This window comes from Molossus molossus, unplaced genomic scaffold (assembly GCF_014108415.1).
Source record: "Molossus molossus isolate mMolMol1 unplaced genomic scaffold, mMolMol1.p scaffold_m16_p_1, whole genome shotgun sequence".
Lineage (NCBI taxonomy): Eukaryota > Metazoa > Chordata > Mammalia > Chiroptera > Molossidae > Molossus > Molossus molossus.
The window spans coordinates 36772873-36786107 of record NW_023425344.1 but is presented as its reverse complement, the minus strand read 5'-3'; the positions used below and the strand labels follow the sequence as shown (position 1 = coordinate 36786107).

Below are 13235 nucleotides of genomic sequence, written 5' to 3'. Positions count from 1 at the left end.
TTTCCCAAGTGCAGTGTTGGAGAATTCATTGCATTGGAGTCACAGCTGCAGATTTCAGCTTCTCATCCCGGCAATCCTCATCTTTTAGGGAGCAAATTCAACTCGAAAGGAAGGAATGAGAAGTGGGGAAGTGAACCAGGAGTTCAAAATTAGATGTGGTGTCACAGGAAAGGACTTTTCCTCCCTGGAGTCTAGATCTACATTTAGACCCGTGTGCCCGTGAGTCTAAATATTTATTGGGCTCTCTATGAAAAAAGGTCTCGAGAAGACACAACTACCCATGTGTACATAAATCAAATCAGCTACCTGTGATGTACTAAAGAGCTTTAATGGGCCTTTCTTTAGCTCTTTGGATAGTATTCAAAAAGCCTGTGGGAGCACTGCCTAATCCGTGGACTTACCTGGCTCCCTTCATTCATCTGTACAGTAGTGATTCTCACACTCCAGTTTTGTGCCAGGCTCTGGGATAAAGCAGTGAATAAAAATGTCAAAATCTCTACACACATACAGTTTATAATTATTATTTTGCTGTTGTTGCTTAATGTTAAGAAGAAAAACTTAACTCTTCTTGCATTATTTTTCTGGCTGACCGATCAGTCTCTGAAGTATTATCTCACTCTATCTTGATCTCTAAATTACCCTGTGAGGAAGTTTGGCAGGAATTAATCCCCTCTTTAGAGATCAGGAAAAAGTTTAAACTTGCCAAGGTCACACAGAGCCGGGATTCAAAACCAGGTCTGTTGAACTCTTAGGCCTAACTGTTCTCTGTGATACTCTTCTCCCGATTAGGTATTTCCTGACCTCCAGTTTAGTCGATGGAAAAAGACATGCTGCTCTTTGGGATATTGCGGATACAGACATACAGGTTTCTCAGAGACCAAGCAAACAGGGATGGATAATTAGAATACAGAGTGTTTGTAGAGCGGCTGCCTGATGCAGTGTCGGCCTCCAGTGGCCTCAGAAGCCCTGCTGGGTTTCAGGCATATTTTCAAGGCTACCTTAAGGGTAGAGAAAACAGAAAGGGACTGCGTTTTCCTTCTTTGTGTCTAGTAATTTAAAAAATCCAAGCCACCAGTACGAGAAAAATAACATTTTTCAATGTCTGTTCCCTTATATGTATTTCTCAATCGTTAACTTGCATTTGACATCCTTTTGCAGTTCAACCTCCCTTCCCAACCTAACAGAGATAATATTTTTTCTACCCCCAAAACTTAAAGTAGGAGAAGGGTTTCCGACAACACCACAAATCACTTGACAACATCCCCAGTGGCATTAGCCATCATGCTCTGTGATCCATGGGCCTGTGGTCCCTCCTCGTTTTTCACACCGGGGTGCTGGCATCCCGTCATTGGAGCAGAATCGGCCCAGTAATGTTTTCCATCTGCTGGCTTGGCACCAGTCACCATCGCGTGTCACCTGGGTTCTGTCTTACGGTCTCTGGGGCCAAGGCTAGCGGCACTGCAGAAGAACAACTACCTTATTCATCTGTCAGCACTGTTTACTTTATGTGAACAAAACAAGGTTTTGCTGAAGTATATAAAAGAATTTTACTGGGGAAAAAACGTCTAGTCCAAAGGGCCTGAAATGCTTTTACCCAGCATCTCTCTTCCTTTCCTCTCCCCCACGTCTTCAAATTCTGACATATCTCAAATGTCACCTTCTCTAAGGATCTTTTCCCAACACCCTCAGCACCCTCTGTGCCCTAGAGAACTTATTCCATACTGCATTGTATCACCATTATTTATTTGTATTTCTCTCTCTCCCCCTCAACTGTAAACTCTTCAAAGGAGGACAGGCACCGTGTCTTTTAAAGTTCATACCATACGGTATGTTTCTGCTTAGGCAATGATTTGCAAGTTAGAAAAAAAAAAAAGTAATCTCTTTTAAACTAAACCTGCAGGAATAAAATATGTTGAAAGTTGCTATTATGTTGAAAAAAATGACTTAGTTAAAACTTTTTTCCCGTTTATAAAAAGTTAGGAATAGGAAGTTCAGTGGTGGGATTTTAGGATATCCTTTTACAGACAATTTAAAAAAAACAAATGAAATACTTTATTGTGGAAACCCAACAGGATATTTGAATCTATTAAAAATTTAAAATTGACCTCATGCATTTGACAGCTTCGTCATCAATCAAATGGTCCGATAAGTTTATGCTTTGGTTCTAAATGGGTCTCTGCTTAAACTGAGATGGTCACATTATTAGTACTTCATCATCTAAGTGACCTATATGCTAGTCATGGTGGAAATTATTTCTAAAAGAATGCACGACTTTCCTAAATGTACCACATTGATGGTGGCTCACTAGGGAGAGACCATGGTGGCTGAAGCAGCATGTGCAAGAAGGAATGTCTGGGACAAGATTTTGACTCAGACAGAAGCCCAGCCGTCTGCCCTGGCATTCAGACCCTCCCCACCAACTTTTCATCAAAGGGCAGAGACGGGTTTCATAATTGGCTGTTATATAGTGGTAACCTTTGCACCCAGGCTCCACATTCAATGTATGTTTACCGTGACCACATCTGGGCCGTCTTCATGGGCCGAGCAAGGTGGCATCCACGTCAGTCTCGCCCACGCCCAGTCATGTGGCCATGCCGACCTACAGGGAGGCCGAGAAACGCGCGCGAGCTGTGTGCCCAGGCAGAAGAGGAAGCACTCACACAGCTGTCTGTTCTCTGCCATCTGAACTCATTCCTTAGGAAACCTGGTTCCAGGCATAGAGCAGTGAGGATGGACCGAAGATACAAACACCAGAGCTGTTTGGGGGAATTAGCAGGACATAGTGGCTGACTGGGCGAGGAAGCCAAAGAACAAGAATGGTACGCACAGTTTTCTAGCCTCCCCTGCGTCTGTCCTTTTCGGGCTCTGCGAAAATGGTTTCTACCAAGCCACTAGATAAGGCTCTGAATAGCTTGACTGTTGCAAAGTTGTTCTGAAACACAGACCCATTAACTCACAAAACGCATATAAACTGGCTTTTCACAACCACTCTAAACCATTTGAATTTTTAGAGGATTAACAGTCTGATTTGAAAGAGAGAATCATCTAATTACTGTGAATTAACATAGAAAGTCCAGTACCATTACAGATACATTAAAGGCCTTTACAGTGAAGAAAAATCATGAAATGACATGCTAATTTAGTGTGTGGGCACCGGAAGAACTATTATCTATTCAAAAATATTTAGAAAAAAATGGACCAAGACTAGCTGGTTGTTAATGGTTTTGGCGTGGGAGCAAAAACTGCATTGCAATTCTTGGCTCTGAGGTAGGGTCAGGAAGGTCAGTAGCCCAGCGTTGACCTTTGTGTTTGGAATCTTTCATATTGACTCACCAGACTGTTGTAATTTGGTGAGCCAAATAGCAGAAATGTAGACGGCGGTCTCTGCGCCTGAACTTTAAACCTCCTGAGTCGTTTGTCCTTTATGATAATAATTAGCATTGCTCGGGATCCAAAGCAGAGTAGCCACCTAAGACCTACCATATTAATCTAAATTAAATCAATGAGTGACCACGAGAAACCTGCTGGGAAGATGGGGGTGGGCAGCTGAGTAGCCCAGCTGTACACCTTTGTATATTGTTTATTTAGAAGTCTGTTCAGAGGTGATTTTTTTTTTTTAAAACAGAGTGATGTGTCTGACAGAGAAAATGAGAGAATTTCAGCAACATTGACATGATCACATGCTTATCAAGTGTCAAGTTCTCCAGTCCCTTTAAATCCAAATGGGTTTGTTTTACTCCTTATTTCTTCTTCTGGTGATGAAGTAATAAATGTCATTTTATAATCGGGGCCAATGGTATTTTTCAAAATTAAGTAATATCTTTTTATGCTAGAAAACTATGAAGCTAAAATTTTTAAATCAAATTTGATCCCATCACCTAGAGATAATGACTGTAGATATTTTGGTTTTTTCAATTAATAGGCATGTGTATATGCTTATATAAATAAAGCTTAAATACAAATTAATCTTTATATCAGGGATACTTCCCAAGTTATTTTAAAAAATTTTACCTTTAATAGTTGCAATTTATTCTAAGATTTACTATTATTTATTCAAACAGTTCCTATTTTTGGACATTTCGGTTGTTTCCAGATTTTGAACATCCTTGCACATAAATCCTCATCCTTATCTTTGATTACTTCCTTAGGATAAAATCACAGACATGGAATTACTAGGTCAAAGGTGACACTCCTTTTTAAGGCTCCCGATGAATATGAATCACATTGCACCCTAGAAAATTTGCTGAAGTTTATTCCTGTCATCTGAGCATGAGAGAGCCCGTCTGACCAACGTCGTTTCAGCCTTGGGCATCGCGCTCGGCTCGTCCCGCGAGAGCTGGGCTGTGACTTCTCTGGCTTCATAGCTGCTCTGCTTCATAACTGGCCGTCTCCAGTACATGCTGCTGAGAGGCTGTCACAACAAACCTAGTACGGCTTCCCTCAGTCTAAAGGCTGGTAAGAGTGGACACGGCCCATCTAAGACGTGTCCAGGATGAGTACATGCGTGACATAGTTCTTAATGAGAAAAGTCAGGCTGTGAGTTTTGTTAAATTTGTGTGTCCTAAGCATCCTTTGGGAGGGTTGCTTTGGCCTCTAGAGTGGCTATGCTGGGTCCCTTCCCCCGAAATGTCTGTCTGGCAATAAAGGAAACTCCAAGCGTGAAAGCTGCACATCCCGGGCTCAGAGAGTTTCCCTGCTGGCAGAGAATTGATTGACTGGAGGGCAATCACTCTGACTTGAGAGATTCTGCCCGCTCAGGATGAATTGGGGAGAAATCACCAGAAGGGAATTGGCCTCTGAAGTGTGAGAACATTGGGTTAATGCCGTCAGGAGCAATGCTGGTCAGAAACATGGCATTTTTGCCTCCTTTCAGATCTCATGTCATTTGGAGCAATAGTGGAGAGACATAAGATTTAGATCTCCCTTTCTCTACGAGTACATGTTCTACTTACTTCCTTTTCCATTTTAGTAGTTATGAACGGTAGATTTGTAACAGTTTATAATGCTTGGTTTATTTTGTAACAATATCAAAATTTCATCAATTTTTTTCTAAATGCTGAACAATGTCATCGAAATCAATTAAATCATTTAATATATATGTGTCTGATCCTATCACAGGCCCTGGGGTTAGTCCAGTGAATAAGTCCAGCTAATCTCTGCCATCATGGAGCTTGTATTCTGGTGTGGGAAAACACTACACAAATGTGTAGCAGGTCGTGTACTGATAATAGCTTTGGAGAAACACAGAGCAGCCCTGGCCGGTTTGGCTCAGCGGTTAGAGCGTTGGCCTGCGGTCCGGAGAGACCCGGGTTCGGTTCCCGCTAAGGGCACATGCTTCGGTTGCAGTTTGTCCCCGGCCCGGGTTGGTCGTGCGGGTGGCAGCCACTCAATGTGTCCCTTCATGTCGATGTTTCTCTCTCTCTCCTTCCTCTCTCTCCCTCCCACTCTATCTGTACAAAAAATGGAAAAATATCCTCGGGTGAGGATAAAAAAAAACAACAGAAAAAAAACAAACAAAAAAAATTAAAAAAAAAAAAAAAGAGAAACACAGAGCAGGGGCAGGGGGTGGGGAGGGTGCAGAATGGAGTTAGAGTGCTGTTTCACACGGGATGGTCAGAAGAGGCCCCTGAATAAGAGACATTTGTGAACAGACCTGAAGAAAGCAAGGCAGTGAACCTTTTGGATATTGGGGTGATGATGCCCCAGGTATGGGAAACAGCACATGCAAAGGCCCTGAAGTGGCTGCTTGCTTGGTCTCTACCAGGAGGGCAGAGTGAGCCAGCGGGTGGGAGGAGAGTGGTGGGCGCGGAGCAGGTGAGCCCTGGCTGATCTTCGGAGAGGCTGTGTCTTTGGTTCTGTGTAATGCAGGGTCAGGAGGGGTTAGAGCAGAGAAGTGACATGATTGGACCTCAGTTCTTGTTGGCACAGAGGTGGTTTAGCCACCAGAACAGGAGGAAAGTGAGAGTACTTTGGCAGGTGCAGAGCTCGGTAGATGGGAGGTGGGAGTACGGGGAAGGCCTCACCTGATGGCGTCTGCTTCTTGGTGAAGTGAGAAGCCAGGACGCAAGCCTGCAGTGGGGTTGGGGGAGGAGGCCTTGGAGGCGTGGGGAGAGGAGAGGGTGTGAGGTAATGGTCTTGGGGCGGGTGCTGAACGGAGAGATAAGGGTGCACATGGCCATGAATGCTGTGTTATCAATCACTTGCGTAAAGGACCAGTTGTATAAAATTTATTTTTTAAATTGTTTTTAGATTTTCCTCTAGCCAGCTGCCTCGGTAGCCTTTATCCTATAGCCAGCCCTTGGCCGATTTTCTTTGCCAATCTTGACACATCACAACTCTAGAGGTTTTGTTACAGGGTGGGGCAAAAGTAGGTTTACAGTTGTTTGCGTGGAAAATACTTCAATAATTAATAAATAATAATACAGAGCAAACCCTGTGTTTCATGTACTCGCAACTATCAACCTACTTTCCCCCACCCTGTATAAGGACTGAAATCCTGGGCTAGTAGCTCTGGAAAGGACTTAGAAATCCTGTGGTCCAGTCCCTTCATTTTACAGAGAAGAGGTGAGAACCCACCAGTGAGATGGAGGGACCTGCCCAGGCCACAGAACTCAGGGGTCAGAGCTGACCTCACATTCTGTCCCCTGAGTCCCAGCCAGGGCTCTTTATAGGATAACATAATTGCTCTTTACTTTTCCCAAAAGTTAATTTTAATAAAACTTAATTGTATGAATGTTGGATATTTTTAAGTTTCTACTGTGATGGCATCTAACTGGTTTAACTTTAAAAGATACCTGAAGAAAACCAAAACACTAATTCACAAGAATATATGCACCTATATGTTCATTGCTGTGTTATTTACTTCCAAGATTTGGAAGTAGCCCAAGTGTCCCTCAGTAAATGAGTGGCTAAAACAGCTGTGGTACATTTACACAATGGAATACTACTCTGCCATAAAAAGGAAGAAAATTTTACCCTTTGCGAGAGCTTGGCTGGACCTGGAGAACATTATGCTAAGTGAGATAAGCCAGTCAGAGAAAAACAGGTACCATATGATTTCACTTATATATGGAATTTAATGAACGAACTGAACAACCAAGCAAAATAGAGAGACTCATAGATAGAGAACAAGCAGACAGCTCTGATGTGAGGGTGATATTGGGGGTGGGGTGGGGTGGGGTGGAGGGATTGAACAAAAAAAGAATAAAAAAGTGAGAGAATTTATGGACATGGACGACAGTGTTGTGATTATGGGGGTGGGGGTGGAGGTGGAAGAGGGCATAGAGGAGATAAATGGTGATGGAAAAATAAAATAAAATAAAAGATATATGAAAGTTGGGGCAAATACTTTAAAAAATTGTGTTGAGGTTTGTAAAACCCATATAGCACCTACTATTTCATTTTTCGTGTTTCCTCTAGATATAAAATGGCATCGTCATTGTCATCAGACATTTAGGTGGATTACTTCAGTATTTTACACAGCGTTCTTTTATTTAACAAGTTATTATTCATCTCCTCTCTCCTTCTTTATATGTGATTGAAATGTTTCCACGCTTATTTCCAGGGGGTGAAGAGTAGTCCATGTGGTACCATTGCATAACCCGCCCTACCCCTGGATAGTTGCCCTCCTTATTTATAGGAAGCCAAAAAAATAGCCGATTGTATTCTAGTCAACAGTGCCCACCCAAACATGAGTCTTACGGGAGGACTTTTGCTTCTCTCTTTTAATGGGGACGGAAGCAGGAGCAAGGAAAATATTTTGATCATTTTTGAATATCCTGAAATACCATCTTGGGAAGGATTCATGGTTTTTCAGGTTCCCTAAGGGACTTAAAAAAAAAACAAACAAACAGCAATATACAAACCCTATTTAAAACTAAACGTTTCAAAAAGTGACAAGTAAACGTTTTCTTTCACCTATCTTCGAATTAGGACCCCTTACTCATCTCTAACACGAGTCGTTAATTTTTGTTGAGTGCAGGGGTTTAGAATACTCATTCACGGCTAAAGAGCTCAGGGGTCTTAGCTAGATAAACATTTTGTACAATGAAGCACTGGAATTTTGAAAATCTGCATAAAGATTGTGAAACTTTTTAAAGATTCATATTTTAACAGTGTACAGTTTGTCCATCATTTCTTAATCTGCTTCACCACTGAAAAATAACATCAGCACAAGAACAGATATGAACCTCTTGCTTTCTGCTCCTATATTGTGCAGGACAGTAACCAAAAAAGCAAAATTTGTGACATCAGATTTATTTCTATGGCAACTGACTGTAATGTTACAAACATTGGATTATTGACTAGTTCAGGATGAAGGTTCAGAAAGATTCTTATTTGGACGAGATCATCCAAAACCAACACCAAGGGGAATATTATCAGAGCGGCATCCAGCAGCGTATCCTTTTCAAAAAAAATGTTCTCATTATGCTGAGAACTTTGTTTTTTTGGTGTGTGAGGGTTTTTGTTATTGTTTAATGTTTCATTTTGTTTGTTTGGTTGGTTTATTTATGTATCCTCTTCTTCCCCCAGAGGTGATTGGGTGCAAAAATGGTTATTTTTAGTAATAGAAGCCCCCTCTCTTAAGATGCTGTCTTTGCCTTCATTAAATTCTTCCTGCATAAATGAGTTATTTTGGAACTTTAGTCAGAAACATCTGTACTTTGTGCTGGACAAACATCTGCCTTCCTACTGGAGCTGCCAGTCCTCCTGATGTTAGATAAAGCCACTTTGCTCTCTGAAAGCCCCTCAGAGAGGAAAGCATGTAGAAAAAGTGGCCCACTGATTCTTTAGCCCAGAGTGCCTCCTTGTGGCCGGAGCAAGTTACTACAGCAAGAAGATGAAAGGATCTAAATTGTTTACCAGTTTGCTCTCCATTTCCCCCTTTCCAAACTCATGAAGTTTTTAAAGGCAAAATGTATTTTCATCAACATATTATGTGATGACGCGGTGTGAATACAGAGCCTCTGAGAGCAGACAGAGCTTTGCTACCATCTTGGAAGGTAAGCCAGTGTTGGCGTGCACACTATTTGAGGTATTTTTTTTCTTCTTTTTTTACTCCTCACTTAAGGATATTTTTTCCATTGGTTTTTAGATAGAGTGGGAGGAAGGAAGGGAGAGCGAAAGAGAGAAACATTGATGTAAAGAGACAAATCGATTGGTTGCTTCCCGCTTGGCCCTGGGGCTAGGGATCGAACCTGCAACCGAGCTGTGTGCCCTTGACACAGAATCGAACCCGCAACTTTTCAGATCTCAGGCCGATGATCTAACTGCTGAGCCAAACCGACCAGGGCTGAGATATTTTTCTGATAGTGATGGAACACATGTGCTGATCAGTTTTCAAAGCCTTATATGAACCATCCAATACTGAAAATATGTGTTTGAGAGATTTCGATTCTCTTGGGAAGCCTGCCCTGCCTCTGCTTACTCCAAAGGTTGGGCTAGTTGTAATTTTTTTTTTACCTTTCTGTTTCCCTTACTCAGTATAAATTTCTTCAAGGCAAAGCTGTTTTGTTCTTCACCTCTGTGTTCACAATGGACAGCAAGTGCCTGGCACATAGTAGGTCCTCATTAAATGCTGGACAAATGATAGGTGTTCAAGGACCAGCTGTGGTGGGTCAGAAGCTTAAAATCTATAATCTTGGCCTGTGCCCTGACCATCTGAGTATATGATTAGCTTTTATTACTGTGTTTTTCTATACTTACTATTTGGAAATTGCCTTAAATATAGTGAGCTTTGCTTAATGAGAAACTGAGGTAGCAAATAGCAGACCTTATAATAAAGCTGGACATTTTGACAGAGTTCCTCCTCTCCCTCCTAACTTTGCTGGCTTTTGGTTTGTTTTGCTAAATCATTAGCTTGTAATGTCTCCTTTTTATTCAAAACATCTGCCACCCAGTACTACACTAGTAAAATTTGCTGGCGAATACTATGAGCTCAGAGCAAACTAGCCCATGCACCCTAACTGTAGGGAATGGTGAGTTATGCAAATTTTCAGAGCACAGGGACCCCCTAACCATTTTTGATTGTCCACTTACTATCTGTATCAAAACATGCTGTGTAGTAAACACATTTTTAAAGGTGCATTTAACTCTGTTTTGAGAATGGAGCTATATTCCCCCAAACACATGTATCATTCAACAAATATTTATCAGTCTCCTACTGTGTGTTTGGCACTGTGCTAGGATCACAGACACGGATGAGACAGGCTTCCCTGGATCACGGGGAGGCTGAGGGAGCTCTAGTGCAGTTGATGTGTGTGACCGAGGTCTACACACGGAGGGTGAGGGAGCACAGTGGAGAGCGGTGCCTATGCGAGGCTTCAGCAATACTGGAAGGATCGAACGCAAGGCCTTTTCCAGGTAAGTGGAAACACCTTGGTATGTGGTCAAGCCAAACTGAGAACAGTGTCATGTATTGCAGGAGAGAACAGTTAGGCAAATAATGTTATATACCACACGTAAAAACATTTCATTTGGGCAAGGCAAGGAAGGAGCGCTTGGCCAGTAAAAATCAGAGATTCTGACTTTCTTATCCCACCCCCCACCGGTGTGACCACTGACAGCCTTTCCAAAAACTCTGCAACTTCCCTCCTTTCTTTTACAAAAGTTGGTCCTTCTGCCTGGAAGTCACGGTTACTCTGTCTCCCGTCCAAGCCCTCCCTTCATCCCGGAGGCCCGCCTCGCATGGTGCATGGTACACTGTGCATCCCCATCACAGTGCCCACCACAGCGTGATGCAGACAGCGGACCTGTTACCTGCCTGTCTTTCCGGAGGACTGAACCACATGGGAAAGGGGTGTGTCTGCTGAGCCAGGGCCTAGCACTCGCTTCACACCTGAAGTCCTAAAAAAAGATGTGTTGATTGAATTAGATAATTAATTCATTCCCACTAACTCTCTAGGGTTGTGTCTCTGTGTGTGACTTCAGAAGGCCAGGTATTTCTTAGTTGGCCCTTTTTACTGAAAGAACAGACAAGCCCTTCTCATAGAGATGAGGGGAATGTAAAACCCCTCGCTGCAGAGAACCCAGCAATATCCTTCCCTTCAGTGGTACACATGGGAAGTTTCTTGGAGTAAAGTATATTGTTTTCAATAAAAAGAAAGATATACAGTCTAGGAGCTGCCCTAGAGCCTGTTTCCTCATCTATAAATAAGGAGGTGGGCCTGATGATCTCCCGGGACCTTCCAGCAAAGTTGTTCTAGGAAGCCACGTGGTAAATACTATAAAGCCATCTTACTGCTGCCAAAACTGCATGTAATGCTTATTAAGGTTTTGTAGAGTACTTCTGAATAATTTAGAGAAGAACAAGTGAAGAAACTATCTCCCCAACAGCATCTAGTACACAAGACCTAAGTTATTTGTGTTGATGAACTATATGATGGAGATAGAAAAACAACAGGTAAATGGGCAACATGCTTACTGTTGATGGGATTTTCAGGAAGGGAGAATCGTCTGCAAGGGCCCAAGTGGACATTTACTGTGACAATGTGTCATTTAAACAGTCCCATTATTTTTTCCATGGGAAGTGGCTATGAATCTGCAGTGAAAAACCCTTACAATAAGAGAATTAGAGCGTGAAACCAGCGTGGCTGTGTTTACAACCAAAACTTGATGAGTGTCAGGAACTCATGATTTGAAGAAGTGTCTTTTGGCAGTTTAGTAACAAAGTCTCAGGAAGGCAGCGGGAGGTGTGAGGAAAGAATGGCCCATCCTGCATTGCCTTGTCTCCGTCAGACGGCTATTTTCGGGGCGTCACCCGTCCGCAGATGCAGACCTGCAAACGTGTTTGTTGTCAGCGAGGCCGCCATTTGGAAGTGGCGCGGGAGCTGGGCAGCTTCTTTTCTATGTAACAGTCTAAGTGTGGCGGAGTTCAGTCTAGCGAGGGCCCCTTCCTGTCATAAATAAGATTACTTTCATTTCACTTGTGGAGTGTGCTATTCCTCAGAGTAATGAATTTCCTCTGTGCCTTTGAGCACATAAACATGGTTTTCATTAGCTTTCTCTCTTAAAAAAAAACAAAACAGGGGACAGGGAGGTGGAAGGAGGAGAGAGAATCTGAGCAAAATTAATAGATGGCAATTAACTCCATAAATGCAGATGGATTTTTTGCCCACTGGCTGGAACACGCCTGTGAGCAGTACCAAAAAGGCACTTGTCGGTCTCCTGAAATGCTACGAAAGTGCAAGGGGACAGAGAAGGATGCAGAGTTCACCATCCGTGAACAAAGAAACAAACAGAGAGAGAGAGATTAAGACAGTATTCTTTTTTTAATCTTGCTTTTAAGAACTCTATCGACATGTCCATCAGAGTGGCTCCCAGGCCATACAAATAGTCCTGGTGTCTGCTGGAATTTTGGAGGACATCACAGACAACAGCATACATGTCTCTTAGTGCGGTCTCTGCGTCCACCTCCCCTGCCTTGGCTGAGAGAGAGAGAGTGTGTGTGTGTGTGTGTGTGTGATTTTATGCTAATAAGCTGTCCCAGCCTTTCCCAATTTCAGATGTACCCTCTTGAGATTTGTAAGTCATGCAGTTCATAGTGCTAAATATGCAGTTGTTCAATTTTACCGTTTGGAACTTCTTGTCAAGGTTGACTCATTACAACGCGACTGGACTTTTCTCGTTGATGGCGCATACTGGAGCCTGAAAGCTATTTAGGATCCATTGACCCTTTGACTTCTGCCAGGATCTTTCCTTTGGGCTGTTGTTTTTGCAAATTTGGGGGCAGAGAGTGGAGTCATGGGGTGTTCTCAAATCATCCCAGAGAAGGAATTCAGCCATTAAAGAAAGAAAGAAAAAAAAAGGTCTAAAACTGGGTTTTCAAAATACTTATTCCCAGTGGAAGATGCCCAGATCTGTCTTTCCAGAATCTTTCTCTCCTCCAACAGCAATGTCTGTTCAGCCCCAGTTCATAGTGTACTGCGTGCTCACTGATACCTCCAGAGAGGAAGCAGCGCTAAGGCTCTGAAAGCATCAGACATTGAATTCTGGGCCACAGGTTGTCACTGACAGCTCATGGCAGACAAACTTTAACCCCAATAAAGAAGCTCGATGCCTTTCACAGTGCGACGTCTTCTAGCCCAGTTTGGACCCCCTGGATAGGTGTTCTTGTTACAGGTCAGTAGTGCAGCTGGTTCCCATCTGAAATGAGAAGCACGGAGCTGTTTAAGGAGCCAGTGCCTCTCCTACGCGAAGGCTGCTCTGCTGAAGTGCGCACAGCACACGAGGAGCCT

General features: G+C 42.9%; 1 protein-coding gene across 8 annotated transcripts in view; it reads left to right on the top strand.

The window, feature by feature from the left end:
* The window catches only part of SCFD2 (sec1 family domain containing 2), a 394530-nt gene that overhangs the window by 253315 nt on the left and 127980 nt on the right, over positions 1–13235 (top strand). Inside the window, exons 11-12 of one of the 8 annotated variants that reach the window (XR_004958594.1) lie at positions 8219–9002; positions 10186–10201. The exons of 3 other annotated variants lie outside the window; for them this stretch is intronic. The gene's annotated coding sequence lies outside the window, so the exon portion shown is untranslated. Of the gene's footprint in view, positions 1–2699; positions 2722–8218; positions 9018–10185; positions 10202–13235 lie in introns of those variants that run through there. 4 more of the 8 variants (XR_004958595.1, XR_004958593.1, XR_004958597.1 and 1 more) reach the window with 4 other exon arrangements.